Raw genomic sequence first — 13,712 nt, 5'->3', positions numbered from 1 at the left:
GGCCATCCACTGCTACATATGCAGCTGGAGCCATGGGTCTGTCCATGTGTAGTCTTTGGGTAGTGCTTTAGTCCCTGGGAGCTTTGGTTGGTTGGTATTATTGTTCTTATGGGGTTAAAAGTTCCTTCAGCTCCTTTAATCCTTCCTCTAATTCCTCCAAAAGGGACCCCGTTCTCAGTTCAATGGTTTATTGCCAGCATTGCCTCTGTATTTGTCACGCTCTGGCAGAGCCTCTCAGGAGACACCTATATCCAGCTCCTGTCAGCATGCACTTCTTGGCATTATCAATATTGTCTAGTTTTGGTGTCTGTATATATATGGGTTGGATCTCCAGGTGGGGCAGACTCTGAATGGCCATTCCTTCCAAATTATTTCTTAAAAATGTCATTATGAGGTTAGTATGATTTATGGACCCAAACATATGGAGAAATGGACAAGTCATGTGACTATGTGACTGACATAGCTAGAAAATGAACTCAGAATATAATTTCTCATAAATCATCATCTAAATCACTGTATCACATTCCTCTCCAACAATGCTTCAAAATTCAATGTTACATTACACTACTCAGAGACCCTAAAACTTTCACTTCCAAAACTAAGTTGTTCCTTTTATCATGTAAGTGTTCCAACAATCAAGACTAATTTCAGATAAATTTTGTGTTGTTTTAGTGAAAGATTTGGGACCCAAAATAATTCAGCATGGGGAAGAGACTCAGGGCATAGTCTCTTCATAACTCATAGTAGAGGCTAAGGAAGAAGATGCATAGTTAAAGAATAGGCATAGGATCAGGTGTGGCAAGAGAGAGGGAAGAGGACAGAGGGTCAGGAAATTGAATGGAGGTGTGTAGCAGTGGGGTATGGGGAAGTGGGGATATTCACTAGAAAGTTCTAGATGCCAAGGAAGCAAGAGATTCCCAGGACCCAACAGGGATGACATTAGATGAAATACCCAACATAGAAGAGATAGAATTTGTAGAGACCATATCTAGTGGATAGGCATGGCCTCCAGTTAAGGGATGGAGCCACCTGCCCATCTCAAAAGTTTTCACCCTGAATAGTTCTTGTCTAAACAAAATACAGGGACTAATAGTAGAGCAGAGACTGAAGAAAAAGCCAACCAGAGACTGCCCCACCTAGGGATCCATCCCATCTGCGGACACCAAACCCAAACACTATTGCTGATACTAAAAAGCGCTTGCTTACAGGAGCCCTGTGTAGTGGTCCCCTGAGGAGCTCTACCAGGAGGGGAGGCTCTTGGTCCTGTGCAGGCTTGATGTTCCAGCATTGGGGGTTGCTAGAGCAGTCAGATGGAAGGTGGGGGGAGCACACTCATAGAGAGAGGAGGAAGAGGAGTAGGATAGGGGGCTTGCAGAGGGGAAACCAAGGAAAGGGGATAACATTTTTAAAAAAAGAAAAGGCAGTGAATTAGAAATGGACCACCTTCAGTGTGAATATGTGAGACTGTGAGTCTTTCATGTCCACGCTGTGGAAAATGCTGAAAGGATCATGGAGGAAGAGTATAAAGTGAGCCACCATTATGACCTTATCTCGAGGACTTAGTGTATTACTTTGGAAGAAGTGAAAGGGAGAGAAATATCTTCTGAAAACATACATAGGAGTTAAGTGAAAATACTTCCTCGGACAAGATTTTCTGGATATGAGCGGTTTTTGATTCAGGGTCAGCATAGAAGGAGCCCTTAGTTGAGAGCACGGATCAGTGCTGGCAACAAAAGAAGACAAAACAATCCAAGTGGAAGGAGAATCAACTGCAGAAAAGCCTTATGTGGAAAAAACACAGGCATCACAGACTCAAAGGTTTGGCTCAAGTATCTGACATTGGCTAGTTTGCTTTATTGACTTGGGTAATGTACAAGATTGTGTTTGCTCGTCCTGATACCTATCAAAGTGCACACATGTAAGTTGGCATTCTTTATATGGAGATAACTTGTGTGCCAAACATTGATGGTAACTCAACATCTTCATTTCTGACAACTGGAATTAACAAAGGATTATGGATAGTCAAAAAGATGATTGTTGGTTGTCATGGCATCAGGATTGTGTGACTAGGGAAAAGGAAACCTCAGTGCAGTTATTTTAATAACTCTGGAGTGAAAGTGAACAGGATAAGAAATGACTGTTCATTATAACTTCTGAAATATGAATAAAAATACGATTTTGTGAAATGTGAAAAGAAGTGTGTTGATAGGAATACAGCAAAAGGAGGCTTTCAGACAATCAGGGTGCACAGTTTGGTTGGAGAGTGGAGTAAGCAAACCCATAGTGTGTTAGCCCAAGTGCTCGCTCTGAAGGTTTATTGAGTGCACATGTGTAAGCAGAACATTCCTTTTCTACGAATGTTACTCCTGCCAAAATCTTGCCCTTTCTAAAACCCGAACAATGAATGTTCTCTGCCAAACCTCATCACAGAGAAGTCTAAGACAACAATCCCCACAGCTCTGCAAAACTGTGAGTTGAGCCAACGAAAGGGAGTTGTTATTTGCTCATCTGCATGTCTGGCATCGATGCTTTTGAACAGCTACATTACAGGTGATAACAGCCCTAACTTCAAACGGAAGACAAGCTACTTGATTTGAAATAACTTCCCAGTCTAAGACGTAAAGTGTGTGTGTTTTATTCTTTTATCATGCATGCAGATAGCTTTGCATGCAGAAGGCTTTCCACTTTTACTGTCTATTAACCTGCATGGAAAGGAATAAATAAACACTGAGTAGGTTTTAAAATAGAGATATAACAAAAAGGAAGGATAGAAGGGTATTTGACCAAAAGGCAACCTTGTATTCGAAATTGTATAAATCCCAAGATTAGTAATATATCTCAATATTGAATTTATACGAATATTTTGAAAATATTAATTGGGTTATAATTTAGTTCAGAAGCCATCAATTGCTTAAACGTAAGTTGACGGAATATGAGAGAAACAACATGATTTATGCAAAATACAAATTAAATGTGTCTCCACTATTGAAATTAAATAAGCATTAAAAAACTTTCATCAGAATACTATATTGGTTCATTCCTCTTTTGGACTGAAGTAAATTATTGTATGCAGACACCTTTTTTTTTTTTTTTTTTTTTGATACATAGTCTCATGAACCTAACTGGCCTTAAATTCACAATAGCCAAGGTGACCCTCTGATCTGCCTCCAGGTGCTAAGTGCTAGGATTCCAGACATATACAATCATGGATCAAATTAAATTTTAAGAAAGTAATCATTTCTTTTGCAACAGGGAAGTCGTGAATCTAAGATTCCACCGAGAGTTCAGAGCATATTAGGTTTTTTTTGATGTCAGTCTTTTTCACAAGTTTTATCATCCAGGGGATATAGTGGGCTGTCACAAGAGTTAGGCTTTTCTTAGTCATGGCTCCAGCAACCACGTCATTCTTCTCTTCCCCAAAAATTCTTGTGTGGTTTATGCTATGACTCATGTAAACTAAAAACAGAAGAAGTCAGAGGGGAAAAAAAAGGAATACTAAATTTTCAACAACTGCCATAATAGAACACAAGTTCAATGGAGACTGCAAGGCAAGCCATCACTTGAGGTAACAGCCAAGAGCAAAGGGGAAAATAGTAGAAAGAAGAAAATGGCAGCACCTTTTGGCTCAAAATGTAAAGAAAGTTTCTTGAAAATCAGTGATCCAGGTTTGTGTTTGTTTGCAGTTATTCACTTGCTTACTTAGTGTTTCTAGCAAGCGACTCTATGGCCTTACACACGTAGTTCGTATTTGGAAACAACATCCTATCCTGTCCTGACCTCCTGTCCTGAGTTCTCAGATGGTTGAGATTGCAGGTATATGCCACCATATTTGACAATTGTATTCGAAAGCACAGCCAATTCTTCAAAAGACACACATTAAAGCAAAACTCAAATCAACAACAAAAATGAAAGTGTATCAAATTTAGAGAGAGCATTGTGAGAAATGGTAAAACTTTATACATGGATTTCTCTTGTTAGAGAAAGCAATAAAGACCAAAAAAGAACATTTATATATGTATGAGTGTGTACATGCATGTAGTCACGTGGAAGGTGATATAAATGTATATGATTTACAAATATATAAAAATATATGCAATACACATATGTATATGTGAATAATTAATGGAGTTGATCCAGTGGAAGGTGGCAGACCTTTTGGTTGTCCCCTCCTCATCATCATGAGTACAAATACATCTTCAATTCCAGAAAGTTTTCTGGTAATGAAATTCCTAGGAATCCTTTAACATTTAACAAAATCATGCCACAGTTGATTATCTTTAAAGTATTTGACAAGGTGGGTTCACTGAGGTTGAAAGAAAAAAAACTAAGTATATATACCGTCACTTTGATAAGAATTTTGGATGCCTAAACTTTATCTAGAATGGAAGATACCTGGGAATGATGAGAGATCTCAGCAATGTCAGTAAGCAGCAGAGATACAGGGAGAAAACATGACTTAAAACATCTAAGATTAATTCACTGATTGCTAATATAGAGCATTTTGATGACAAACTACAATAAAGTGAGTGACAAGATTTGATAATTTGACATTCAATGTTACTTTGAAAAATTAGAGACACATCCAGAGCATGTCTAATACAGAGGTCAATTCTAGCAGCAAACCACTGAACTGAGAACAGGACCCTGTTTAGGGGAATTAGAGGAAGGGTTGAAAGAGCTGAAGGAGCTTGCAACCCCATAAGAACAACAATGCCAACCAACCAGAGCCTCCAGGGACTAAGCCACTACCCAAAGACTATACATGGACTGACCCAGGGCTCCAACTGCATATGTAGCAGAGAATAGCCTTGTTGAGGCGCCAGTGGAAGGGGAAGCTCTTGGTCCTGCCAAGGTTGGACTCCCAGTGCAAGGGAATATGGGGGGACAGTGAGGAGAATGTATGGGGGGATACCCGTATGGGGGAGGAGGAAGGGAGGGGATGGGGGTTTATGAACAGGAAACCAGGAAGGGGAATAACATTTGAAATGTAAGTATAGAAATATATATAATAAAAAAATTAAAAAAAGAAAAAATAGTAATTATAAGGATAGCTAATTCACAGTGTTTGTTCTTGTGATGATCAGATTTATTATCTTTATCATTTACAGAAGAAGCTAGTGGCATTAATAGTGTCCCCTCGATTAGAGAAAGCAATCAAGCACTCAAGTAAATGAGCATGGAACTTGAGAGATGGCTCATCCATCAAGAGTACTTAACGCTCTTGTAGAAGATCCAGATTTGATTCCCAGGACCCACATGGCAGTTCAAAACCATCTCTAACTGCCGGTGTCTAGTGCCTTCTGCTAACCTCCTTGGCACACACATATGGCACCTGCATAGGCACACATACAGACACAACCCACATACACATACATATAACATGCAGAGCGAATGAATGAATGAATGAATGAATGAATGAATGAATGAATAAAACTCTTAACCCTGATGGTCAGAGAATGTTCACCTTCAGGATGCTTTTTTTAGTGCATGCTTGAAGCATGAGTCACTAGAAGAGTTCTAGATTTCTAGAAACACTCAGAAGCTAGAGCAATTCCCCTATAACACAACCTAGTTCGTGCACTGTCTACATTGTACTCTGACTTTTCTACACTTTGCTTCCTATCACTTTTTTATCTTGAATTGATGAATCTGAACCATTTGTGTAATAAAAACTGTCTAAACAAGAATTTTAGAAACCTTCTAAAACTATACACGTTATTTCAACAAGAAAACCTGAATTTGTATCATATTTCCTGATCTAGAAGTTATCACAGGAGAAACTGGAGCCCCAACGATCTTTCAAATAAAGTATATTGTTCCCCACATATAAAAGTGCTGTATTTAGTAAGAATATCATTTCTTTTATAAGTTTTAATGCTTCTTAGAACACATGTTAGTCCCATAGATTAAGTGCTTTGTAGATGATTAATAAATATCTTCCGGGAAAAACAATAATAATAAATTCCCAGCTTCATCATACTTGATTTTAATACATGTAAACTATTTTGATGATAAGGATAAAAGGAAAGAAAAGCCTATGCTAGTTTTACACATGACATATGACATAAAATATAGATGATGTAGATTTTGTTTTGAGATCAGTCCATCATTACAGACGAATCCAGCTGTGCCTTTTTAATATTTGAGAACGTCGCACATGAGAACTCTGTTTGCATTATTTCTACCTTTTCATTTCCCTTCTCCAGCTCCCCACTTCTCCTGAACCCTCTCAAACTCAGGACTTAATTATTCTCAAATCTGTACACACAAATGCACACAAGCACTCATATGTATACAGTCCACTGAGTGAGTTACTACTGCTTGTAGGCATATATGTTCAGGGATGACTACTTGGGTTGGATAACTAAATGGGGAACTTTCAAACTTTAAACATTCTCCTTCTCTCAGCAATAGATGACAGCCTGGAGTTCTTCATCAAAGAGTGACGACTCAGGAAGTAACCCCAATCTATGTTGTCATGACAACTCATATTTTTATGATGGAGGTCCTGTTTAGGCAGCCATATTTGTTGAGATTTCATAAGTACAATTTTCAAGGGATATTTTTAAAAAAGAACTTAGTAGGAGGCTTTCCTCTGGGTCCCATTTTTAATAGTTCATACATGCTAAAGATAAATTTACAGCTTATTGTATTTCTCATTTTTATTATAGTAAGTCCAGACAATATCTGTATTGAGAAAGGTTCTATTGTAATTTCTCCTATGCAGTATAGTTGAAGTTACATGTATTTATCTTATTTATTTAAATGGTAGTTGGAAAGCTCATCTGGATTAAAAACAGCACCATAATCCTTGAAACGTGTTTAAAGTGTTATGAGACTAAAGAGACTAAAATTATGATACAATAAAATATCAATCTCCTAGTGGTACGTTTCAATGCCATGTTCATATATATTAGTACAATTTCATTTGACCGCATAAGGAATCTTAGTGTTTTCATTTTAAAAACTGATTAATTTAGTTTTGTTTGTCTGTTTGGTGTATGTATATGCCTGTGTGTGCACACATGTGTGCTTTATTGGCCAACTACCTTAGGATGCACAGTTCCATTCAGATAATTTCCGATTAACTCAAATAGCATTTCCACTTTCCTGTGATTTGCCTGTGAAAATGTTTATATGGCATTAATTATTGAAATATTAGATTTTAAAGTTACTAGCCTTTCTCCCAGAAGAAACAAGAAATGTGAAGGAAGTGGCTTCTCTTTGCCAAAGCAGAAGGTGACGCAAAAGAGGATGGTTCCTGCAGGAAGAGTCAGATTCATCCAGAGAAGTCTTCCAGGTCAATGAGTCACTTCACACTTTGCTTTACTCATTCCTCTCAGATTAAGGCTTGTATGGATAACTTACCGGAGTGTCTCATTTGAATGAGCACACTGAATGCATTTGCTCATAGAAGATTAGTAACCTGCTTAAACGTTCTCTGGTTCACTACTATTAAAATGCTGTAACTTAAGCGTTTCTATGGAAATGGCGTGATCAAAGAAAGATAGGGACCGATCAGAATAGTCAAAAAGAGCTGCGTGTTTTAGTACATGCACAGTCACTCTAAAAGCAGTGGTGCATATGTGTTGCTTAATAATTTAAATTATATAAAGCATCCAATAATTAGTCTCTTTTATTATCAGAATTCAATACAACTTAAAAGTGTTGCAACTGCTTATAAGTATATTTTTTATTTACAACAAACTTCTTTTTACTATCTTTTTTCTAAATATTTTGGTTGGTTACAATTAGAGTAAACTACTATGTTCACAGACAGCATAATTTAAATCCTTCCTAATTATTTATGTTATTGTAAGAAGCCCAAGATTTTGGTAATCTTTGTAGTATATAACTCTTTCATTATGTGTACTTCCTGTGTGATAATTATGCCACCTTGCTATCACTAAGCTCTTAGCTTCTAAACAATTTTTAGTGTGAAAGTGAAATTTCAGACAGGAGAAAATATTTCCTTGCTATAATCAAGACAATAAAGTCTGAACCTAGAGTCATTTAGTATGTTATTTTGTCAACATTATAGATATTTAAAATACTATTAATAGATTAATTAGATTTTAATAGTATGAGGTATATGCTCTGTTCTATATTAACTAAATGTATTAAAAGTTAGGAGAAGCGCAAGGCCCTGGGTTCGGTCCCCAGCTCCAGAAAAAAAAAAAAAAAGTTAGGAGAAGAGAAATTCTTTCCCTTCAGATTCTTACAATATAGTCAGTAATTGGAAATAACATAAACAGAAAAACTTTTGAATTGTCTAACTATATAGGAATGGAACTTCAAAGACACAAAAGTAAGGGAGGATTTGGCCAAAGTTTCCTAGAGGAAGGAAATTCTGAAATCCAAAACTATGAGGTGATGTGTGCACAACTGTGGTCACCACATACGGCCAAGTGCCAATCATCCTGGTTATTATTGCTCCATATTCCCTAAATGTGGCTTCTTTGTTTTTATCTCAAGGCTTGTGATATAGAGGGCTCCGAGACCTTTTAACCTTACTTTAGTCCTCTATGCAGCTCAATGTATTTGTAGTAATATCAAAATATTACCAAAACAAATCTTTTACTACTTGTGTTTATTAAAATTATTACATTAAAACGATTATTTCCAATGAACCTGTCATGAAAGTATTAAACCTTCAAAATGGAGGAGCAAATTTCAGCCAACTTCTGTTTTTCCCAAAATAATAATAGCTGTTATAAACAAGATAAGATATGCTATTCCTACCGGAATGAGTAGTCCATTGAAACGAGATAGCCCATGTCCATAGGAACATGGCAGAATCTTAGCCCTGCAACTGTATTTAAACAGTAAAGGAATGCTAAGCTGGTCCTAGTTAGTTATTTACTGAGATGCCTGGGAATTTCTACCAACTGTACGACATTTAATATGCCATGTCCATGCAATGAATCATAAGAAAAATAAAAACTGTATTAATTTTACCACAAGTACTAATGGAGCATGTTCCAATCTGGAAGAGAGGACATGGGAGCAGCGAAGCTTGCCAGTGACTCCAGTTCAAACCTAGGGCAGAGAAGCTCCCTTGCCTTTGTCATTGATAATACTTGTGACTTTCCCTGAGAATAAGAATAATCATCAGTCTGACACGAGCAACCCTGAGCACCCAGAGAAAAAGACCAATGACAGCAAAATAAAAGAACCCAACAAAACAACAGTAATAATAACATAATGACAATCAGTTTATCTCTTTGTAACGTTCCTCTCCAAAAGCTACAACAAGCTCCTTAGGTAAAATTTGCTTATGAAGGCAGTTCTGTGTGTGGGAAAGGATAAGGATGGTAAATATTTTTCTATCATTTCACCCAGAGTTTCTAATCATCTTGAGTAGTTTCTAGATAGACTCAAGACATCTGCATTGACAGACATTTTTCAGCAGACTTCTCCCTCAGAAAATGAGAATAAAGGTGCCTGGAAATGAACCTCTATTCATTTAAGGAGCAGCAGGCCTTGTGAAAGTAACACAGTGGTGTGGAAACATGAAGGTTTCCATGTGTGGGGCAGGGGAAAAGGGAGAGCTCATCAAAACAGGTATTCTCAACATCGCAGTTGCTGGTGGATAAGGATACCTCTTTTTCACATAATAGCAACACTGTAATTTCTAGAATATCCTCTCTCTCTCTCTCTCTCTCTCTCTCTCTCTCTCTCTCTCTGTACATTTGGAATTTTAATATTATAAACTTTATAGGTCTATAGATGAGTTGAACTGTCTTCAACCAACTTATTTAGTGCTCTCGATATATAAATGGTTACTAATAGAGGCATTAAAAAAAAAAACTTTCCTTTCAGTAGAGTCATGGGAAACTATTCCTATGTTCCTGAAAGAGATCCACCCAAAACTCCACAAATGAGCCCCCTGTAGCAGCCCTAGCCCTCGAAACATAGATTTATTCACACAAATTTGTACCCTGCTGGCTCTGGATTGCTGCCTCTAAAATGAACAGAGTGGGGATTTACCACACTCTCCTACGGATGTAATTTTTAAGAATTCTGATTAGTTACAAATGACATAAAAGCCAAATGGAACAATACTAATTTCTCCTTTTTAACCATCAAGAGCACATGTAAACAATATCGAGAGTTTTAAAACACTATACAGAGCACACGGACACAATGGGTGTTTGATAAATGTCACTTCCCTTCTCCGGCAATTTTCCATTTCATAAGCGGGTAAATTCCATGCGAAATTTTGGCAGTCTGAATCGGTACCATTTAATTGTCTCTCAGCTCCCTCCTGAGCCTCCCCTTATCTCACTGCGCATCACTTCCTGGCCTTTCTTTTTAAGGGCCAAGGTCTGTTCCCATCTCCTGACCTGGACCATCATTTAGCCTGTCACTGGCCAGGACTGTGAAACTAGGGGAGGCTAAAGCAACTGATGGGTGTGGATGAGCATTCCCAGTTTTGATCCTTCCTGCTCATCATCTGGCTTTAGAAAGAGAGGGAGGCTGAAGGCTTCCACAGAGTGATGACAGAAACCTCCTCCTGTCCTTATCCTTCACATTTTTCTTTCCACATGCCAAAGGAGAAGGCTCTGATGGCCCTTGCCCCTGCAGTTGCCATGGGTTACACGGAAGCAGCAGGGATACACAGGAGTGTGTGTGTGTGTGTGTGGGGGGGTGTCGTCTCTTATCATCTCCTTTGCGCACATGCAATCTTATTTCTCCAGGTTGATTTCTCCACCTTCCCAATGTCTGTGCCCATATTAAAGAGAATCCTTTCCCTCGGAACTTGAGAGTTTAGGTCCTTTCCCATTCCTGGTATTTGCTGTTTCTTTTTCTGGTACAAATAGGAGTTCCCTCTTACAGCAGGGGATATGATGTAAGGAGTTTGGGTGGAGAAATAAGAGTCCACGTAGGGATACTGCACTTTATTAGGGATTGACATTAAATGGTAAAACGTTTGCCAACTTAATTCCGACATCCTTAATACCTAATGCCTGAGGTCAGCGTCCCCAGTTGCCAGGCATACATGTATCTACAATCCAGTCCCCCACATTCCAGATAGCCTTGCCACAGCACAGGGATGTCTCCTCCTCTTGTCAAATCCCTCCTAGCGCTGGGACTTAAGCAAAGCCACGAGGCTGAGCACAAATCACAAGGAAAGGAATATCAGCTCAGAAAACAGCTCTCCAAGCTTCCAGAGCAGTTAGTTATCATGAGCAAGAGGGGACACTGGACATCATCCTCGGGGCTCAAATGCCCAGTAGGGGTCATGGCTGGGGCCACAGAGGCTTCCCTAGCTCCAGAGCACTTAAACACTACCCCACTTCACAGCCAACAAGCTTCGAGGATGGTGTCTGACTCCCACCCCACCCCACCCCCGCCCTCGCAAGAAGGATGCGCGTTTCCATCTGAGCGCCAGTCGCGATTCCTTTGCAAGAAAAAAAGGGTGTGGGGGGAGGGCATCGTATCTCACTTTCCCACAACCAAAACAACAACCTCTCTCTCATCCACCGTGTCCCAAGCCTAAACAGAAAAGGGGCAAGCTGGACGCTGTTGCACTTTGCTTAATTCATCCGGGACCTCCCCACCATCGCAGCTCCAAATGAACCTGTATTTGGGAATCTGAGAGTTTGTCCCTAAACTCCTTAGGCTGTTCAGGATAGGGAGGGGTCTCGGGATCCGGCATCCAGGGAGAGAGCAGAGTTCTCAAGCAGGACGCCCCAAGAAGCAAACTTTCAGCGGCGCAGGCTGGTGGGACTTCGAAATGAGGTTCTGAAACAGAGTGACGAGGTGGCACTGCGCCCCAGTTGTCGCACTATCTGCGGAACAGAGATCATAGAATCCCCAAGCCCATCTCCGCATCCCGTCAGCTCTCCAGCGCCTTCTCAGACTCGGCTCAGGTCCCCGACACCCCAGTCTCTGCGAATTATCACTTGGGATCCACAGTGACCCCTACATCTCGGCTTAACATTAAGTCACTAGAGCACCCTCCCATGGAATAGCAGGTGATCTGGACACAGACTTACCTTCCTGCTGGCAACTCTTGTTGCTTTTCCTTTCCTTACAACGCAGGCTCCGGAGAGAGGAAGGGACAGCCAGAGGAAGCCGAGAGGACGGCGACCGGGACACAGGCGCGAGTTCTTTGGAGCGGCAGCTCGGGCTGAACCGCCGAGCGCGGGCGGCCCTAGCGGAGCACCGAGGTCCCGGCTACGGCCAGGCGGGAAGGCAGGGGGCGCTCCTGTCCCCTGAGCGCCTCTCCTCACGGACAGAGACCAACCAGTTGGCGCTCAGTCCAGCGAGCCTGGTGCGGAAAGGCACGCTCCAAGCAGGAGGGCGGCTTTTAAGTTTGTGGTGTGACCGCAGCAGCTGTCCTGGGAGAGACTCCGTCTTTCTAAAAAGGGGATGCTCAAAACACCAGGGATTACCTCTCCCTCCAATCTCCTCCCCCAGCACCCGGGCCCTTCTGATGTGCTGGCAATCCCTCAGAGCGAGCAAGCCTTCCCCTTCCCTGCCGCGCTGTCCAGGGTTGGTTTGGAGGTAGTTCCGGCCGGATCTCCGAGTGTTTGGGGGAGGATAGGGTATCTCTCCATCAGTAAAAACAGCCTGTGACGTCTTAGTCTGAGCCTGGGTAATTTAGGAACCTGTGTATTCCCATCACTTTCAGAAAGTACTCTAAGGACCTCAGGCAGGAGCCATTGCCATCTTAAAAATTCCAATTGCCTTGGAAAAGTACAGGTGTTTCTTTGTAAAACTTCAACCTGCTTTCAGTTAGTGAATTGAAGGGACGAGCAACAGGATCAGGAATTAGCCAATTAGCCCTCAGTGACTGACACCCCTGAAAAACCAGGGGAAGCATTGTAATATGGACTCTTCACCTGGTCTGAGATGGGGGTGAGCGCCTCTCTCTCTCTCTCTCTCTCTCTCTCTCTCTCTCTCTCTCTCTCCTTTTGTACATTTTACAAACCTTAATCACACAACAAGAATAATCTGGAGGAATATGAACACAAACCCCGAGCATCCTTCGTGGAAAGGAAAATTCCCCAATTTGGAGGGGAGATCCAAAGAAAATCCTGTATAAATAGCTTACTTTGATGGATTTCTTAAAACGCAGAGGCTAGTGTAGAGCCATCCATAAGGACATAGAAAGGACCTGTAGAATTAAGTCTTGTAGACAGCACCATGGCAAATTCTACTGCTAACCATAACCTAAGTTGACACATAAAGTTCCCTTGAATCGGTACCATAGAAACCAGACGACCAGCGGTCGCGAGTGTGTGATGAGTTTAAACATAGACACTGCAAGGTCCCTGCTCAACCTTAGCAAATGACAGAGATCTGTCTGGTAGTTGGGTGGTCGGAAGACAAAGGATAAGTGATGGAAGAACCGAAGGGCGGCTGTGCAAGAAACACTTAATTCAGCAGCCACCAGCCCAGAGAACAAGGCACCACAGAAACTGAGTGAGTCACTTCACACTGTAGGTGGCTGGTGGCAGAGGCAGCCTAATGAGGGGCTTATGTTTCCTAACTCTGACCAAGGTTCTGTACTGTGTCCCACGCTGCCAATCTTTAGAACTTTGATTTCGCCTGTCACCAACCAACCCCATAATTTTTCCCTTTGCATATAGGAAAATTGAAATCTCCACAGACTATCTCAACCCATAGCCACCTCTTCCTGAAACGTCCTTGTCAGCATACCATTCCCTTCCTAATTAACCATAACTTTAGTATGTTTAGCA

The 13,712-nt window shown here is 40.8% G+C and overlaps 1 protein-coding gene across 1 annotated transcript in view; it reads right to left on the bottom strand.

Moving 5' to 3' along the window:
• Sema3d (semaphorin 3D) overlaps positions 1–12,509 on the bottom strand; it is a 191,221-nt gene extending 178,712 nt beyond the window's left edge. Inside the window, exon 1 of the mRNA XM_032907050.1 lies at positions 12,003–12,509. The gene's annotated coding sequence lies outside the window, so the exon portion shown is untranslated. The remainder of the gene's footprint in view (positions 1–12,002) is intronic.
• Between the last annotated feature and the right edge of the window lie 1,203 nt (positions 12,510–13,712).

Source organism: Rattus rattus, chromosome 6 (assembly GCF_011064425.1).
Source record: "Rattus rattus isolate New Zealand chromosome 6, Rrattus_CSIRO_v1, whole genome shotgun sequence".
Taxonomy (NCBI): Eukaryota; Metazoa; Chordata; class Mammalia; order Rodentia; family Muridae; genus Rattus; species Rattus rattus.
The sequence above is the reverse complement of the archived record's forward strand: the minus strand, read 5'-3'. Positions and strand labels throughout refer to the sequence as shown.